The 20,514-nt window shown below is 28.3% G+C and overlaps 1 protein-coding gene and 1 pseudogene across 3 annotated transcripts in view; one reads left to right on the forward strand and one right to left on the reverse strand.

The window, feature by feature from the left end:
* The window catches only part of LOC112693275 (calcium/calmodulin-dependent protein kinase type 1), a 451,608-nt gene that overhangs the window by 136,784 nt on the left and 294,310 nt on the right, over positions 1-20,514 (forward strand). The window lies entirely within an intron of this gene.
* LOC112693277 lies at positions 6,457-6,949 on the reverse strand (annotated as a pseudogene).

The following is a 20,514-nucleotide window of genomic DNA, read 5'->3' on the forward strand; positions in this document are numbered from 1 at the left end:
TAGGGGTAGGTTAGATCATTTACGTGCCTGTACCTGTACCGCATTTTTACGAGGTACCTACTCATTGACTCTGTCAACTGGTGTACGAGCATGCATTATGTAATATAATTATGTATGCACCGCGTTCGCCACCGAAAAGTAACTGCTTATGATCCATCGGTCACCGACACAGCCTAGTTTTGCATAAAAAATTACCCGACGCCATTACAATTGTGTTTCGTGGTCGTTAAAAACGTATCTAACCTGCAAGTCTTATTAATGTATTCTTATTACGAAAATCCTTATGGATATTATTTTAAAGTCATATTATGTGTTTTAGTGCTGACATTTATTTTGCGAATTGGTTTTTAACCTTTCTTTGATCAAGACAAATTAATCAAACATTTTTTTTATGTACTTTGTGCTTTTCATTGAATATTGAACTAACGAGTAAAACAAAAGAGATGAAGGTATGTTTCAGAAAAATTACAGATTCTCCTCTGTTGATTACATGATGTGTATACTAGTAATTATTAATGTATAGAAAATAAATAACCCATTAATAACAAGTGTCATTATTTAGTTTTACCTTTTAATAATAATCCGGTTATATTTTAAAATTCGATTTAAATAATGGACGTCATTTTTTAATTAAAAAAAATACAGGTCGAATATATTTTTTCTGATACATTCGATTTTTTTATATCAACATTTATATATTTGTTAATAAGTTTACTGCATTTTTAAACCGTTTTTAAGGAATTTTCTCTAAAAATCACGTTTATTAAAATCATTTTTATAATTTGTTGGTAGCTTAATATTTTAAGTTCGATTTGTTCTAATTATTGCTAGAGCCTTATTTCATTTATTTTTTTCATAAATTATTTCCATTACATAAACCAGTAGAATAATTTTTGGTATTGTCAACTATAATAAAATAAAATAATATTATTGACAGCACAAAGGGAAAAAATACAATTTCTAATGGTTTTCTTACCCATTGTTATTATACTTGGACACAAGTTTCGTTTTGGAATTGAAAAAATACCAAAATATTAATGTAACGGGGTTAAACATTTGATTTATATTACAATTTTCATTATGGATTATTCATTTTCGATCACTGTCAACGTTATCAAAATGTCTGTAGCATGTAATAAGTTTGATATTAATTTTGTGTTATTTAATTTATCGGTACGATACTGTAATATTCATTATGATCTGGAAATAAAACAACCGGTTAAATAAAAACAAAATATAAGGTATTTTCAAGACCCATATAGAACATATTTATGTATAGGACTCGATTTTTATTTTTTTTTAACTAATGAACACGATTTTTTAAGCATTTTATGAGGCCTATTTTTTTGAGGTACAGTGCACTTGTAACATTCAGTAAAGGCCGTCCGTTGACACGTTTGACTACCCTATCTGGTTGATAAAAAAATATACCGTTTTACTTTTCAAGTGGATTTAGATAACAGTCTAACGATTTATTTGTTCGTCGTAACTGCATTATGTATACATATATATAAACAATACACACATTAATAAACGGCAATGACTGTTGTCCAAAAATAAGTACATAAAACCATCTGTAGTGTATTCTGTCCGCAATATGTATAAACATGTCCTAAGAGTAAAATAAATCAATAATGCATCAAGTATAATATAATATGTGTGGTGGCGTGGCAGTCGTATGTTTTGGAATCGCAGTATTCGTAATTCGATTTTCATCGTTATCGTCGGGTTCACAACTTAGTTGGTTTTTTTATTATCATTTTGCAACCTTGTGGCCACTTAAAATCGGCTACTGATTCATTTTCAATACCTCGGGTTTCCATGCAAGTGATGATTTTTTTTTTTTTTTTAATTAAATGAATCTGAATTTATCGTGAATCCATATTGCGCAATATTAACATCGTATAATAATTTATTAATATTATAATATATTATTTAATTTAATACTTATACGACCAGATAACGCTTTTCAACAACACCAATTCATTGTTTCTAATCGAATTAAAAAAAACTGACTTTTTCAGATATTATATCGTTAAAAATTATCTCAAAGTCGATTGACTTCTGTAATTCTACGTATCGCATTACGTACCACATTCGGGAGTATAAAAATGAAACTCTGTTAACGCATTAAATTAGAAATTGAGTTTTCAAAACCAGCTTAGCGAGGCTCTTATGAGTATCGTATTAACACTCGCGCGGGCGGCTTGTGCACGAAAACTCGTTTCAGTATGCTATGCGATATACTGCGAATCGCACCTGGTAATCGGTTTACAGAGTCTGAACAAAACACATTTCAATTTACCGGATTTATACGGAAAATGCTCTGCAGCTTATACAGTTGGATTGTTCACAAGTTTGTTATAAATATGGGACAATTGTAGCGGTATAAATTAATATTTAATAGGATACCTGAAATGTGTTGTTGTATCGAAAAAAAACTAACTACTACTATTTAGTAATATACTCGTATGTATGTATATATATATATACAGAATAGAAACGAAAAAGCGTGTTTTTATTTATAGCTGATAACTTGATTTTACAAACTAAATAAATAGATTTTTCATAAACAAATTATAGATTTTAGTATATTAAATTAAATTTTTAAATTATATTTAAATAATTATATTCTGATCATAGTAGACAATTTTCAAAGATTTTTGACCTTTTCCAGGGGGGAAACATGTCCCTCCTTTGCCTCCCCCCCATATGGGTGCCTTTGATTGTCATCAGCCCTGAGGTTGAAATGAAAAACAAAATAGATTACTAATATCAAATAATTACAAAGGCAAATTAAAAAAAAAAAATATCAAATAATACGTAAATTTTGGTAGAAATAATAACACCAAAAAATAATTAATACACGTTATTATAAAATATATATATTTTTTTTCCTACCTAACTACTTTCAAGATTAATAGTAGCTGGCCAATAGATCATCGTCATGTTAGAGTACTTTGTGTTATTAACTACAGCGAAGAACATGTGTTTCATAACGTAACAACACCAGTTCAACACAAATTAATACTCTGTTTACTATTCTTTAAAATCAGGGCTTAAAACCGGTAAAAAATCGTAAATTTGAGAACCAAAAACAATATTTATCATATATAATATATACGAAAAAAAAATGTAATATATATATATTTTTTGGTATTTTAGTTGGGTCTTTCTGTGCAGAATAGATCTTACAAGTAGCTAAAATACAAATACATAGACATAGTATATAAGAACAATAAATGTATAAATTAGTAGGTAATAACAGCTATAAATACTTTATTTTAAAACTAAAATCCTTTCTCTATCAATACTTTTAGTTTCTATGTGAACAATAGATAATTTAGTAAACCGATCTTGAAGCAGAGATGTTCTCACCCATTTTTTTATTCTTCGAATTGCTTAAAAACTTCGTTCGTACGTTGTAGAGCTAACTGGTTGAATTAGTGCTAATTGTGTTAGAATATTATTCTAATGCTGTTTATACTAATTCGTAATATAAACATGGTATTTATAGAAACATAAACATAAACTTTATGATGAATGTATTCTTTCAATAACAAAAATAGGAATTTAGAAATTATAAAAAAGATTTTTCAAATCTGATAAAACGTATATTTCCCGTTTTGTTAGCGGCCCGTGGCTCGTCAACTTTATTATAACGTCTGTAACATAATAATATTATTTAGTTTGGTTGCGGAACAATATTTTTTTCTCGTTAAAAAAACATAAATTTTATTATCTTCTACTTTGTATTTTGACGGTGAACATTTATATAACTTATATATTATCGTTTTTTGTAAGATTGCAATTGAAAACGTGATTGTTTTTTTCATTTTTTTTTCTCGCGGGAGGCATCAAGAAGAACACGTCTACGTCAAAACATGGATAAACTCCTCGAGGTTTTTTCTGACAAAAACGAAAAAAAATAAAAATAAAGAGCCCACCGTAAAATTATGTTTGAACAACAACCTAAAATATGAAACACCAAAAAAAAAATAAAAAAAATATTGTATTTTATTTTATTTTTTATCAAATGTCGATAAGACACGTTTTATAATCGAAATTGACACGTGGCAGTGGTGGCGTTAATTATTTGAAAGCACATTGAAACCTCTTGTAAACGTGGTGTGCCATTAAGGGCGTATTTGAGTTGTGGTCATAGGAGGGGGTAGGCGAAACAAATTTTTCTTCAATACAAACTTAATAAAATAATTCACAGTTCATTACCTACAGCTCATATTCTTGTTAAAACGATAACATATTATAATGATAGACTATTCATTTATATTCTTAATTATTTTTACATTACATTTTTTAAATAAATCAATGTATTATATTCAAAAAAATTACGAGCCATGGAAGGGAGAATACCCCCTTCGCCTCTCCCTCTCAAATACGCCCTTGTGTACCATTTCGGTCATTGCTATATTGTTTACATACAAATATATATTATTTGTATGCAAAGGCAAGGAGGAATGATATTTATACTATAACTATAACTATAACTATCACTATACCTAATGTTAATTATTATAATAATATATATTGCTATAAGAATCATGATAATTGTTGGGACTTTACATATTGCTTAATATACATTATGAACAATACGTAAACATGTTTAAATTTTTAATCTTTTGTGATTACATATTACATCTAAAAATTATGATATTTTAACCGTAAAAATAATAAAATAGTACAATTTGCTAGAAAAATAAATAATTTATTAAAAGTCACTGTTTGATATTAAATTATTATTTAACATGCGAAATTGATTATTTTCTACGTCAACCTGTACTCAAACAGTAATGAATTTTATCATTTGACTAATTATGATTTTTCATTGTTTGTTTTAGGTAAGTACTCACAACGTTATGGTTGCTTATAAGTAACAGTAAGCTGTATATGTTACGTATATGGACGTATACTTTCATTGAACTCTACAAATATACACGTACGTAGGTTTGTATGAAATATATTTGAATGAATAATACACTCTATTAATCTTTTTCAATCCACATTAAATGTACGCCCTAAGTTCAAAAATGTATGAACTCGAAGAAAAATAAACTCTAGCCATTACTTAAACGAAACAGATAAACCAATATGTTGAATTTTTGTTTGTGTTCAAAATGCATTCATTCTGTGTTAAAAACGAACAATGACAACATAATTAATATAATATGTCTGGCTTTTTTAAATCAACAATCCTAAATCAACGGTTTTCTTTGATTCGATACAGTTTTGAACCTAGTGGCTTTACTTTATAATAGATTTTGGCTGAAACCAATAACTGCCAAGTGTTTTCTACGTTTTAACACAGCGGTAAACGTTTAATGCGATAGGGGACTTCAATTTTTATATGGAGAGAAGAGTATAATGCATCAAATTTTTATTGTTACGACATGAACATACCTAATCGAGTATTAGGTGAGTCCATAATAATATTTGACATCAATCGGTTTTTTCAAACGCACACACGTGGATATCGTATACGTATCGTGGACCACGTTGTGCATTTTAAAGGGATTTAGTCTTGTTACCGGTGTAAATTTTCATTCATAGTTTTTAGACTCTATAGATACATCGTATAAGACCAGCGATTTCACATACCCGTTCGTTCATGCATGATTTTTGAAAATAGGTGTACGTTCACCGTGTGCCTAAACAGTTTGCTACCGTTATCAGATTTTCAGGAATAAGTTTGTGTGATAATCGTTCTAAACATAATATCTGTACTAACAGCTCCTTTACACTTTTCACAACAATCCGACTTAAGTAACACAGTTAAAATTTCTCAAACATTGCAATACAAAATTGAACTATTGGTTTTATAAATATTTTTATGTCCATTTACGCATGTCTTTAAACAACTCCTAATTGGTGTTTTTACTTGAATAATTTTAAAATTATGAACGAACAATTAAAAAAAAAAAAAAAAACTAGACACAAAACTGAGACAGTTTTACACGTAAAAATAATACACACACGAATGCATGACTCTGACTGATCGATTTCCGTAATTTCGTTAAGTTCAAAAGTTCAACTCTATCATATGAATTGATCTATATTAATATAATATAAATAATATAAATAAAATATATATATAAATGTTACCGTTAAAGTATTAAACCAATTATTTTATAATTTAACGTAACATTCTAGTTAAAGTGTTTACATTCAAATTATATAAATACTTTATCTTAAAAAGACATAAAATAACTAGTTATATTATAGAATCACAGATAATGAATCGTTAAAGTGTTTACATTTTAAATTAATAAGTAGTTAAAGTAGATAAACGAATATTATTAATATTAATTTACATTATAAACTATTCTAAAAAAATTCTCTAAAAATATTTTGTACAAGATTGGTTTTGAATCTATCTTAGACATGTTTACAATTTTTTTTTATATTACATTACAATAAATTAAAATTATATTATCTACACTATTTATCAAAATTAGTACACAATTGATTTTAGTAATATTTTGAATTGCACAAAACACCATTTTTACGGTATATACATCGATTAGTGGTGCATTTAGTGATACTAGTACATTTAAAAAAACCTTGTCCATTTCCAATTGATTGTTCTGTAGCTGCAGATTGTAGAGAAATTTGTTTTTCTTGAGGAATATCGATTAATGATATAAGGTTTTCGGAACACGTAGTGAATTAGGAACATGCATATAGCTGTTTTAAAATACCTATAATTTTAAAAATTAAGGTATTATTTAAATGTATGAATTTAAAATAATTTATAAATCTTATACATAACACTTTTACATTCAAGTTGATAGAACCCGTCTTCAATAATTTTGAGAACCACAGAAATTACTGATCAAGGATCTCCACTCCCTCTATCAACATCAGGAATTTCAAGTTGAACAGTTAATCCTTTTTTTGCTTCTGGAAATTTAGTATTTGATAAATTCTTCATTTTGTTCGCTTGTATTTCTAAGTTGTCTCTTGCATTTTATCGTTCTTCTGTTAGTATGCCTTTCCTATTTTCGATTGATGGTATTTCTTGTAATATAGTGTATGGTAATATACTTGACGTTAGGCCAGTTTTAGGATCAGTTCCAAAAATCACGTTGTATGAGTTTCGTTTAATTCCAGAATGATAGGCTTTATTTTTCATAAATTGGACGAATCTGAGTCCTTCACTCCATTTATTGGTGTTATTATCTTGCATCCAAGTTGTCAATATATTTTCAATATCTTGGTTGGCTCGTTCAACACTACCCTGAGACTGACTATGCGTGGTTTTCCGTGAACGATATTTAAATCAGGCCACATCTCACGCAATGAATTAATTAGTTCATTACAAAATGCCCTGCCATTGTCAGATTGAAGAGAAGCGGGCGCACCAAATAAACAAAAAATATCTAATAACACACTTATATTATAATTCACTTGTAAATCTTGTTTAGAAGGTCAAACATATCGTCTATCATAACGTATATTTTAAATTAGGATTATTTTCATTTAATGGGTAAATTAATGTTTCGACGCCATTTATTGTTATTAAATCGTAATGTATCGCAAGCCAATAATCACGGGTTTGAGTTTTTTTAATTTTCGTGTTTTTGACGTCAGATATCAAATTTAAATATTTTTTATTAGATAAAATAGTACTATTATTTTTGTACTCACGTTTTTCAATTTATTCGTAAAATTTTTGTTTCGTAAGAATCATTGTTTTATCCATATTGAATATAATTTAAAAAAAAATAAAATCAAAATACTAAAACACTTGTAGGTACTATAGCTTTAAAACGCGTTAAATGTATAACTATGATGTACCGCAAACAACTGGATGAGAAACAAATATATTATGGAACGTTGGGTTAGATTTGATCGTAACTTATTATTGACGTTATCTCTCTTTATCTTAACGAATTATAATATATAAATATAACTGAGCAATCACGGGGAATTCATAAAATACCTAGTTAAATTTAATATTATATATATGTCTTATCGCATTGATTTGGTTAATATATGTAATAGCTAGGTATTTCATGAAATATTTCCATTAAATACTTTAACGCTACATACATATATATATATATGTTTTATACATGTATGTCATTTTAATTTTGGCGATATCGATCGGTCTTCATTTTATGTATATCATGTGTTTGTGAACGTGAAAATATATGGTAAAATAGATGTCCTTTAATAAAAATATGCACTACAAAATTACAAATATGCATGAAATATGCAAAATAAAATTAATGTTATTCTAATAAGAATGAGTTAAATAGGGGAAGATTCTCATGAGATTTAAAAATAGTTAATCTAATACATATATGCATTTAAATATAAATCCGTTCCCTAATTATTAGTTTCCAGTAGAAAGTTACTTTTGTATCCTTTATTATTTAATTAAGTATTTCGTTCAGGGTCATTCTTTTGATCGTTTTTTTTATTTAGTTTTTAATTATTTTAAGCTAATTAAAAATATAAAAAAATAAAATAAAAAAATATATTTGGAAACCATTTTGTCGCAAAAGAAAACGTGCGAAAACAAATGCTACATTCATGTAAGTTCACGAACTGAAGCGCTCTAATCTTACCTAATGTTACGTTTATGCGTTTTTGATATAACATTTTCGGGATCAAGTTTTACCACAGTTGTTTATTATTTTCATTATTTTCCTTCGTCCGTGTGCTCCCTTGGCAATCCGATTACATAAAAGTCGCCGTTGTCCCAATGGATTCGCCCGCAACTTTCTCATAATCCTGTTACGTTTATACACCACATGCACTTGTCCCAGAACACTCTGTAAGAACTTCTTAGATTGAAGTACACATTTGATGAGAAAATACGTGTCGTGCATGCTGCATTTTCCACTTGCTCTAGATCGATGTGTAAATAGTTACATAAATAGTTACATTCAATGGCGGACGCAGGGAAGGGTTTTGGGGGTTCAACCCCTCCCCCAAATTAAGGGATGATTAATTTCAAACGTAGTTATCCTACCTTATATACCTTAAAAAAAATGAATTGTTCAAAATACGATTAAAATATGTCAGAAAAAAAATGTTTTGTTAAGAAAAGTGAATTTGTAATAATTTGTAACTTTCCAAACGTTCTAAAAGGTATTGGTACTTAAAGCTCAAATTTTTGAAATTCCATGATGGCAATACTTCGTAAAAATAATGCGTGTTTGTAAATCTCTTATTATTACTAAGTAAAAATAAGTAAATATATGTAATCGATATAATATTATTTACAATGGTACATTATTATTGACGGGTTTCCCTAAATTTTGTGTTGTATGGTCATGTGATAACGATCGACAATAATCAATCTATAGTCAATAGTCAATTATTTCAAAATAACAGTAAACAGGACCGTATTTAGTGGAGGCACGGGTAGATACAGTCCGGGGGCGTCAAGTCTTAGAGGCGGCCAAACATTTTAGCAAAATTAATTTTAAAAATGATGAACCTAATGAAAAAAAAATAAAACAATAAAAAAAAGAAAATAGTATGTTTTATTATGTTATAATTTGTTTAATTTGTTAATTAAAAAAAATATTAAACGATTTTCATTTATAAGTTATATTTTAATATTAAAGAATTTTAATTATGGACGAAATAATATGTGTTATATTACTATTATTTATTTTTTTTTGGGGGGCGGTGCTAATAAAATAATATGCCCGAGGGCGCCAAATTTTTAAATACAGGCATGACGGTAATTATTCTTATTTTTTTAACCCCCCCTCCCCCTCTAAATTTTTTTCTGCGTCCACCCCTGGTTACATTATCTTGTAAACCGTTTACAATGTTATTACTAATTAATGGCATTGTACATTTTAAACTCTTAAATGTTTGAAACATCTTTATTTATCATAATGATCAAATTGTACATTTTGACTTTGGAATGGTACAAAATCATTCGTTATCAAGTGGTGATGTACAAGGATCGAAATAGAATGAATATTTTTTAAATATATTTTTCGCAAGAGAATTTCTATCCGAAAAAAGGTACTGTTTTGATGCGAATACTAGCTTTTTCCACAATAAATACAGTAAAGTGTATGGCATTGGTAAACTTTTTTATTATTTACAAACATATTCATGTACTTGTTTCATCTGGGTAAAATTGGTTCTAAAGTTCTACCCATAAAACTTGTTAAATTTCTTAAAATTTAATTTCCAATCTTATGATATGTACAGTACTGGGAGTAATTATTATTTCATTTTTAATTAATATATTAGAACATTATTATTTTATTATATAGGTTCAAGATGATTGTATAGGCTTTTGAATATAAATTATGTTTTTGTGAATAAATATATGAAACTACTCTAAACTTTTTTTGATTAATTGTTATGAATTAGTGTTCTTAGAGCCGGAAAATGTTTCACACTTTTATCATAATCGTAGATTATACATAGAAGAAGATGCTATTTTTCCGCCTGGTGTGTAGGCCTGTACATCAGTTGATACGTATTTCACAACTAATGCACGTAAATCATTCATGCCCATTTTAATTCAAGTTTCAATTCAACTCATCCCAATATATATTCCATCATTACAAAAATTAAAAGAACAAACAAAAACGTACATAAAAATGAACAGCTTAAATGTACCACTTCGGTTTTAAAACATAAAAAACATAATTATATTAAAAAAAAAAAAATAAAAAAATATTAGACATAATACTTACAAAATATAAAAATAAGGAAATATCGATGAGTAAATATGTCAAAACATAGCTTTTTACTGAAAAAAAATTATTTATATTTAATCTTTCATATTATAACACTGCAATTTTTCTTATATTTTTATCTTTTTTTCAAACTTATGATTTTTGAAAAGGTTCTAAATGGTTTTTAAATTTTTTAAGAATTCGGGTCGAGTTTACACGTTAATTTTTTTTACCTGAAAAAAATATGGATCGAGTTTATTACAGACCTTTTGAATATTTTTTTCCTTTGGATCGAGTTTAAAATTGTCTAACTTATGCCACGAAAACTGATTTAAGTATGGATATCTATTCCATTTTTCGCTAGTTCTTTAATTTATTGGAAAAATATTAAGAACTATAATCCATAAGCATAAGAAACTTGTGTACATTTTTTAAATCAAAACTGAAATTATTTTATTGTCTCGAAATACATAAAAAATTGTAAATTATTTTTTATTTTTCATTATAAAATTTAACAGACAATTAACTCAATTTGAATATTAATCGATACACCCTATTGACGGTAAAAACTACCGTCGATGAGTTTAATTTCCAAATGTTCGACATTTTCTTAGACTACATTTTTACTAAAAACCTTTTAACTTTCGAAAGTCCCCAATTTCATGTAACTTTTATAACAAATATGCCTTATGAAGTATGTACTTTTCTATACGTATGTGTACATTCCAGTGCGTTCTGGTGTACGAAGAATTTCACCAACATTTTTGTTGATGGCAAGATCTTAGGGATAAAATCTCCGGAGACTTTTGTCGTTGTTATTTTATTATCTTTCGGAAAACTCTTTTACGCTGCGTGAGCCGCGTTAGGTTAGGTGTAAGCGATAGTGACCGGAAGCTGTGGAAGGCGTTGTCAATTTGTACAATTACTATATACGTGTAGTTGTGAACATTTTTCTGCGTTTTCAATATATCCTCTTTCATTCTCTCCAAAAATCGCCCAAAATTCGGATCTAGTGGTTTATACGTGACACGATACAAGAACACTTTTCTCGTCATTTGAATATTTAGACTACTTTCAAGCGAAAAGTGGTGAATCCGTGTACGATATGGCCGTCAAATATTTTTAGGGCCCATTGCTAACACTTGGTTATCGGGTATTTCAAACGAAAACGAACAAACATGCATTACAATTTCACGAAAAACTTTACAGTATGACACGATGAATTTCGTTTGATTAGATAAAAAAATATTAAAAATGTTCTCGATTCATATATACACTCTGTATATTATCCTTTTGTTGTTAGAAAACGAAATTTTGATATGTGGAAATAATCAATCACAATGTTCATTAGTTTTTAAAATTCGATAAACATTACCTACAAGCCATTTTCGTGTTTGTGGCCTAAATCGTTTCGTACGAAAAGTTAAGCTTTCAAATATTTCACTGTTTATTGAATACGTAAATTTTGAGTGAATATGCGAACGGATTTTCTCATCGATTTACTACTAAAATTATCGTACGCCTAACCCTTTAACCCTATAGTTAGGTAAAAAAGTGAGTTATTAAAATATTTCATAGAATAATACTAAATCATACCGCATTTGACATCACCGCTCGATGTTGAGGATCGTTCTTAATTATTGGATTTTAAATAACCTTTATTTCGGTATCCATTTAAGTTAATCGCGTACAGTTATTAAAGATTTTCATAACGATAAATTTTAATTTTAAATGTATTTTCCCGGACAAATTACTTTATTTTTGATGGGGAACATGACGTACGTAGTATGCATTTATAATGATAAATACCGTTTTGTGATGTTTAACTCTTCCTTTTAATTTTTTTTTTTTTTTTTTTTTACTTTTCAAAGCAATTATGAAGTTGCTTCGGTTAATAGTTTAAGCATAATATATGTGTAAATACAATATTAGTGTACTGAATGAATAATAATAAAAAATAAATCAAAAAAGAGCCAGAGAAAGATCGAGTAACTTGTGTGTTATAATAAATAATTAATTTTTTTTAGGAAAAAAAAGTTCTGACTAATCCGTTTTAAAAATGACATTTTCCTGCGTATGCACGTCGAATGCCTGTAATAAATTATACGTGTCTCGTATCATTAGCGTTCTATTTAAATGAAAAAATAAAATAAATAGCTACCCATGTAATCCTAACATCCACCGTGAATACTCGTCTCGTTACATTATATTCTTCCGGTTATTCGCATTATTATAATGATCGTTTTAATTTATCAAAATCTTGTATTTGTTCGGGCTTCATAAAACTACAGCAACAGTGGAATACGATTATTATATATAAATTTGTATCCAGTAAAAGATATTTTTAACGCTAAAGCTAAAAAGGCATAAATGGTATAGGGGATTTATAATAGAGGAACCCTTTAAAAATATGTAACCTAGAAGTATAATTTATCTCATCCTGTACTGTTATAAAGTAATATAAAATAATAAATGCAGTTAGTTTTAGCAGTTGGTTTTGATGAAATGCAAGTTCTAAAATCAAACCACGGTTAATATCGTCAAATTACAATAATAGCCAAATTTTTTATTTCATAAAATTTTTCGACTTTTGAGAGTGTAATGTGTTGAAATAACTGTGTAAGTTGTTTTCAAGTGATTATATTGTCATATCTTTTAAGCTGTTAATTTACACGATGATTGTGTAGAGTATCTTCATATTTTATTAAATTATAAATTACAAATAGAATATATTTTCCCGAGATTTTTTCCAACAATACAGGTTTTCAAAGTGAAAGAAAAATACAGGCGTAAAAAGTTCTAAATTCATCACCGAATGAATTATTGTGCCTTCTAAATGAACGAAAACAAAGTTAATTCATAGGACATAGGACTCAGGTCATCTTTATCGGTTTTAAATTAAATAACGAATAGTTTTTACAAGTAGATGTCGCGAATTATTATTATCAGTTGCTGATATAACGTTGCTGCAAACTCTGATTGGCACTTTTGCAAATAGACTCCACTCATTTAATCGTATTCAAATACACGGAGGACCTATTGATCACTAATATTACATTAATAATAGTCACTCAATGGATGATTAATGGTTTTTTTTTTTTTTTTTTGTAATAAGTAAAGTGATAACCTATTTCTCATGCACATAATGTCTCAGAGAATTTTCTCGTTTTATTATAACAGTTGAAATTAGTGAATTCCCTCGAGACACTCCATATACAATATGTGTTATACATCGTTAGCTAATAATGGTTATGATTGCTTTATTTTTTATTATGATTAAATTGATACAATGGATTTATTTTTATTTAATAATACCTAGTAGTGGAATTCAGAATTGTTTTTATGATGTCCCTTGGTATTATAATATATATTTAGAAACAAACATCTTAAACCCATTAATAATTTATTACTTAAAATGTAATTCTTCTATAAACGAAAAAAAAACATAACGTAACATTTAAAACTATTTTACCTTATTTTTAAAAATATTTTAAACTGCTTAAATGTTATGTATAACTAATCTAATTGCATTGATGTATTGTTTACGACAAAGGCAAATAAAATAAAAAATAAAATAAAAAACCATTTTAAACCCGAGCGTCCCAAAGGAATAATGTATCACAGGCGAAACTTGAAGACTGGGGGAAGGTTCAGACCCATACACCCCCTCCTCGTCCCGTAAACCGCTATTTATAATACCTTCAACCAGTTTTTCATGGGGCCAGGTAAATTGAGTCCGTGATATTTTGTGTACATTTTGAAAGCGATAAATTGAATCCCGGAAAAAGAAAAGATATTAGGTAAGTTGGGTCCCAGGGAAAAAAAGGTAGTAGGTAAATTAAGTCCCAACTACTAACTATATGGTACTACCTCGCCGTAGTCGTTTTACAAATAACAATTCACTCAGTTTCTATCGGTTATCGATTCTATTGTGATCAAATAACCTCGTAACGTCGCAACTTTGATTATTTCTAATTATGATACGTATATAGGTATATACGTACATTAGTTTGTCTAATATCGTGTGTGAGTTAACACCAATATTGATGATAGTTCTAATGATTACACACAGACACCAGTGTACGAAATCTGAAAATCACTATATTTTTCGTAGTGTGCATTGCGTACTGTACGTCGATTTGAGTTTGTTAAATTGGTATCTTTTAAGTTTTTTCCGAGAATGTTATAAAAAACACAATAATATTAAAACTGACTTAAAATAAAAATTATTAGATATTTAAAAAAAAATTGTTTAGCTTAGACTTAACCTAATACCTTTTTTTCACAGGACCCAACTTACCTATTATCTTTTTTCTGTGGAACCTAACTTACCTACTACCTTTCTTTTCCTGAAATCCAACTTACCTACTACCTTTCTTTTCCTGAAATCCAACTTACCTACTGCCTTTATTTTCCCGGGACCCAATTTACCGAGAAAAGGTTATTTAGGATCAAATTTATCAACTCCTTTTTTCAAAAACTAATTGCCGTGTTTAACGTTTAAATGTACCTTTTATATTATTTTTAATCATATTAGAAGTACTACATACTAAAGGAATTGTTTTTCTTTACTATACAAGTTAAGCTATTTATGAGACAGGCATAGAGAGAGAGAGAGAAATAGAGAGAGAACAAAAATATAATTTAACATTGATTTATTCATGTACTGTTGATATAAATAGATACTTGCGAATGACATATTAAAATGAATATAATTATTAGTGATTTTATATAAATAGCTTTGAAAAATAAGGCAAATGTACCTATTGGGTTTATTTCGTTTATTTTGTTATTTTGTTTTTTGTTACATCTACTAATGGATTTTCCAATTATCTTTAAGTGCTCATATAAAAATATATATATATTTTTTTTTTACTAATTTTAAAAATGCTTAAATAAACGAGAAAAAAAAATAATTTTAACATTGTATGATTTTATTTCCGATCGTCCTGTGAGAAAACTTTTTTATTTCAACGGCAAAAATACTTTATACCTATGTAATCAAGTATAGTAATTTGACTCGTTTAAAATTGTGCACGTTTAATAATAAAATAAGAACGAATAGCTCTGACTACTATTCACGTGCTGCAATAATTTTAGTATTATGATACGCTATATTACATAGTTGTATGTACGAGTAAAATTGGTACTGAATTATTAAAATAAAAATGTTCGATATTAATTCGGAATACGAGAGTATTTTCGAAAAATAAGTTATTCATATTCGTCTCGAAATTGTCATATTTGATAAAAATGGTTTTCTTACGTTTTCGCTATTTCAATTTTTTAATTTATTGAAGTTCAATTTACTTTTTTACATCAAATTAACAAATACGAATAAGCTTAATTTCAACTAATTAAAATGTAAAATATTCTATTTATTATTCAGTTAAATTAAACATTTTTAAATCTTGTATTAAAATAAAAACGTATATTTGTGGTAAAGATAAAGAATTTAAATTAAATTGTAATTTCTTGAAGTATAACGATACTCTCAAATGAATACACGGGCAACAAGTTAAGCTGAAATTTAGTTAGTAAAAACTAGAATTAGCGTGCATTAATTTAATTAATTTAATTAAACTTCGCATTAACTTAATGTATTGTTTCGTTGATGAGTAGTCTTACCCATGATTTTGGAAGATATACTCGTATATATGGAAATGTCATGAAGTAATAATTGTATTCAAGCTACCGCCTCGATTTATCTTCCAATAACCCAATTTCTCATGATCAGAAAATTATGTGGCATAATTATAAGTGTTTTACAAACCAAGAAATGTTATAATTAGTTCGAATGGTTTTTAATTTATTCAAACTTGATTTATAAAATATTCATTTGTATTAAAAATAAATTAAAATGCGTTGAAATATTTTATGCTTGGGTGTATTTGCATCCATATGACATACCTCGTTAAGTTAGATTTCAGATAAATAAGGAAAAATCGTTCGAAAGCATTGCAAAAAGTGTCGTTATAAAATCTTCAGACTTGAGGTTGAAATGTTTTGCACTGAAATCGATAGTCGAGTGCCCTTTTGGTAGGGCGTCGTCCTTGCAACTCACCACCGACCCTCTAATTCTACCTTAATATAGGTTTTGAGGTAATACGCATATATAAAATTGAACACATAAATCATATACGAATAGAACCAGGAAATGTATATTACGCTTGCAGAGTTTTATCTTTTTGGGTTGGTTTTTTCTATCATTTATTATATTACGTAGTGTACTATATATTATTATACTTACTGGTATGTATTATACAGTGTGCCTAAAATGTTTTTAAATTATTTTTTATGGGCACGTTTATTCTAAATTCACTTGTCCAGTGGACGTTTATTAGTAAATATTCCTGCATAAAAATATTTAATTTTTTATAAAATCGACTAACAACTATGTAGTAGTCTTAATGAGCTGTATCATTTTTAAACTATCTAAATAAAATATGATGGACATAATTAGATAATAAGAAATTAGTAATCAAATCTTTTGATAGTGATAGGTATTGATAGTATAATTAATATTGACCCAAGAATCTCAAAAATTAAATAAAACTATCCTTCCGTAAAAAAAAATTATAGCTTGGAAACCAAATGTATCTAATATTATTGTAGCATCGTCAAAACTAAAATGTAAAGCAAACAAATTTATAACATTTATTATTAATATTTTAGTTCTAAATTCTTAATGAACCACTTGAACTCTGGATAAACTTACAAAACAAAGGTAAAGGGAACAAAAATATTTTAAAAACAAATTTTTATGGTTAACAAATGCGTTAAATTTATTTGTTGACACATTTCGAACGAGTGGACGAATCAATTCATTTAATCTGAGATATGTTTAAAAATAATACGATCGATTACCTACATTTGATTAATACCAAGTACATATAGTCCACGCAGTTATCGACTATCGTTTTATATTTCGTCGTACTACCAATGTTATATGTGAATTCCATTCCGGATGTATTAAGTTTTCATGCTAATAGGACGCACTATGTACATGTGTATAATTTGAGTACAAATACACGTATGTACAGTTGAATAGCAATAGATCACGGCGACGGAGTTGTTCGAATGGTTATCAAGTCCATCCCAAAAATGTGTGACATACACCCAAGTATAAAAATAATACTCTTATATTTTTATTGATATCAACATTTACTTCTTGTTTCTTGTAAATTGTCTTTGGCTTTTAATTTTAATGTTTTCATATTTCTGTTTTATATTTCAGTTATATTCTGGTGGCTTGTATTTTTTTCCAACGAGACGTTGGAAATCAATCGGGGCCTATTACATGTAGAGGACATGATTTTTTAATATCAAACATATGCGATATCGTTTATGTATGTACATAAAAAATAAAAATACTTATTTATACTTCGACTAAGTTATGTCAAACAAGAGTTAGTATAATAAATATATATGAAATAGTAAAGTCAGAAAAATAGTCAGTTGACATTTCTAAGCGAAATTAAAAAAGGTTGGAAAAAAAATGGTTGACTATACATAGACTATTAATGTGGTTATGTAATAATTGTATGAAACCGATTTTTTTACCATAATCCTTAAATTTTTCGAACTGTATTTGGTTATATGAAACCATAAACCATGGTTATATACAATTAGTTACTATAAAATACTTGAGTTTTATATCGCGTGGACATTGTAATCGGAGTAACCGCAGCAAATATGAAATCTCTTAACAAGATTTCATAGAAATAACATTGAATTCACGAAAAAAAAAAATGTTTAACGAACTCAGTTGCAATTAAACGATAGCAATTTTTAATAATAACGATCATCCATCTTTCCGTGGTAGAGTATCCGTGAGGAATGTATTTTAATTTTAATTCGTTTTCACCCCTATCCCTACCCTAACCCCCTCTTTACAACATGAAAATCAGCAAATCCAATTAGCCGAATGTAAAACTCGATTATTACAACTAGTTAATTCTCCATGTACATTGTATATGCGTAGGTATCATTTGGGTTTTTTTTTTTTACAACGTGAATATTATTATTATAATATACACCTAACCCAAGTCGTTTCCTTAAAATTAGTACAAACCGTCCAAATCTAGGATACCCACATAGTTTTTATACGCATTGGATGACCTTAATTTACATAAAACTTTGGTCGTAGGATAATAATAAATAACGTTGTGCACAAAACATAAATACACAATTATGGTTATGTACACGCGAATATATATATATATATATATATTTATACTACCGGCAATAATCTGACACTATACATAGTGCTGAAAAGTATCAGGTAATTTTAATTACTATAATATTAACTAAGTATTTTAAATACGTAATTAACATAATATAATATTTAAAATACAGTACGTATTTAATGACTATGGGCATGTGCACATCTCAAGCTGTTCTTCGTGTGGTCGCGTCCAACACTCACTTTTCAGGGATTTGATGGCCTGCAAATCTACATTGGTACTTGCCTACCCACAGTTGCGTGCAGTTAGACCGTAACGGTTAACGGTTCCGTCAATGTCTACACGACTATAATTACTATATGGCCAAGAAGTTTCGCCTCCCAAATGTAGCCCCTGGGGACTGATAAAGCAGTCTTAGTTGGAAATCATATCCATTACTGGAAACCGTGATCTGCGCTTACTCGTGCACATTGTGTGAATACGGCTATAGTAAAAATTGTTGTACAACTATTATATACGAAACGTAGATTGGGGTCAATATTATATCGCAAAAATGTATTAGCCATTTTACGGACGGGTGATCACGTCGGACTGGCGAGGAATATGAGGGATGAATTCACCCATGGCCTTTTTTTTTTTTTTATGGATTTAATTTTCATGTTCAACTGATATTTAGTAAAAATCATATAAATATATGTAATTAATAAATATTTTTTTAATTATAATTTTCCACACGATTGGTATACAGATTGTAGACCACGCTTATATATTAAAATATTTTCGTTGTTCTTATTTTATAATCAGTTGAGTTCATATATTAATATAAATGATAAAATATCAAACCACGAGAATAAATGATACAGATGAGAGCATATTTTTCCGTTTTTTTTTTTTTTTTTTTTTGTTATCAATCGTTTTTAGTGAAATATGTATTGAATAATATTAGTTAAATGTTAATGAGTTCATGTTTTTTCGACGTTTGAAATATTACTATCTGTAGTGTACGAATACGAAACGAAAAAATTTAAGCCCTATTATACATTTTTTATTCAAAACAAAAGTCTTTATAATTGATATAATTTTGGTGATTTAACATTATAGTTAAAAATACAGTATGTTGTAATTTATTACTGTATGATGATTTATATAAGAAATGAGTTACAGAGGCTTAGCCTCCACACGGCTGACTTTTTAATACATTTTAATATCACTCCTCGGTTAAAATAATCCTGAGAATATCTCTGTCACGTGCACGTGGATATCCAGTCGGAGATTAAATTATATATTATACGCTGGACAGGAAACCATGCAATCTACTCGTGGAGCAAAGTGATAGGATGCATTGCGCGTTTGTTTGCTTTAATTTGACAGTCACTTCCCATCATCACTGCATTATCGATGACGCATAGTTAATAGAGATTCTGGAGCGAAAACTGTCAAGGCAGAAAATGGTTCTCCGTCTCGCACTCGATTAATTCGCTTGATATGTCATCCAGTCAGACTCCTGATCGATACCCGTAGTTGAATTATATCGCACGACCTAATTTTAATTTCGGAAACATTAACATTCTGGGGGGAGGTTATCCGAACATTTCATCTACATACAAATTCAATAAACTCGACGTTTATGAGTTACGATATGATCCGGC

This window comes from Sipha flava, unplaced genomic scaffold (assembly GCF_003268045.1).
Source record: "Sipha flava isolate LNK unplaced genomic scaffold, YSA_version1 84_pilon_pilon, whole genome shotgun sequence".
Classification (NCBI taxonomy): domain Eukaryota; kingdom Metazoa; phylum Arthropoda; class Insecta; order Hemiptera; family Aphididae; genus Sipha; species Sipha flava.